A 1,020-nucleotide genomic window follows, 5' to 3' on the forward strand; every position below is an offset into this window, starting at 1 on the left:
CTCCCTTCACACATCCACGACACTAACCATGCTCTTCGTCTTCTCAACTCTTTCTCCTTCCCTCCTGGCCTCTCTAAACTTCTCTTCACTCTTGATATCAAGAGCTTATATCTTATATCTTGGTGTTATCCCACACCACGAAGGGCTTCTTGCCCTCAAACACTACCAAGACCTTCGACCTAACCCGCAGCCTGACACGTTCACACTTCGTCTGGCCGAACTTGTCCTCTCCCTTAACTGCTTCTCGTTCACGGGGGAGTTTTACCAACAGTTCTCGGGAGTGGCAATGGGAACGAGAATGGATCCCAACTATGCGAACCTGTTCGTTGGCTACGTTGAGGCCCATAATATTTTCAAGATTCCCTGTTCCCACTCCTGAATTATAACGGTCTTTATATTGATGATTGTATCGATGCAACCTCGCTCTCCCGCGAACATCTAGATTCCTTCCTCTCTTTTGTCCAATCTTTCCATCCTGCCCTCGAATTCTCCTGCACCATTTCCAACACTTCCGTCTCCTTTCTCGACATTTCGATCAGCATACATCACTCCACTGTCACCACCTCCATCCATTACAAACACACCGACTCACACTCATACCTCGACTTCTCCTCCTCCTACCCTAAACACACCACTCTCTCCATCCCCTACTCCTAATTCCTCCGTCTACGCAGGTTCTGCAGAGACAACCATGACTTTGAGACTCAGTCTCAACTCATGGATTGCCACTTCATCCTTCGTGAATATCCCCTCACTACTATCCACACCGCCCTTGCCAGAGCACGTTCCGTGGACCGTGCATTTGCTCTCTCTCCCCACACTCGCCCCGCCGTTACCGTCTCCTGTTTTCTCTCACCTACCATCTCTCCACCCTGCCTCTCCAACGCACCATTCTCCGAGCCTTCGGCGACTCCAATCTGACCCCTCCACTTCGCACATCTTCCCCAACCTACCCCTCCCCTCCTTCAAACGAGTCCACAACCTACGTGACCTCCTGGTCCACAGTTTCCTCCCTAACCA

General features: G+C 50.9%; 1 protein-coding gene across 1 annotated transcript in view; it reads right to left on the reverse strand.

The window, feature by feature from the left end:
* The window catches only part of LOC106874849 (H(+)/Cl(-) exchange transporter 6), a 65,542-nt gene that overhangs the window by 24,203 nt on the left and 40,319 nt on the right, over positions 1-1,020 (reverse strand). The gene's annotated exons all lie outside the window — the stretch shown is intronic.

Source organism: Octopus bimaculoides, chromosome 26 (genome assembly GCF_001194135.2).
Source record: "Octopus bimaculoides isolate UCB-OBI-ISO-001 chromosome 26, ASM119413v2, whole genome shotgun sequence".
NCBI classification, from domain to species: domain Eukaryota; kingdom Metazoa; phylum Mollusca; class Cephalopoda; order Octopoda; family Octopodidae; genus Octopus; species Octopus bimaculoides.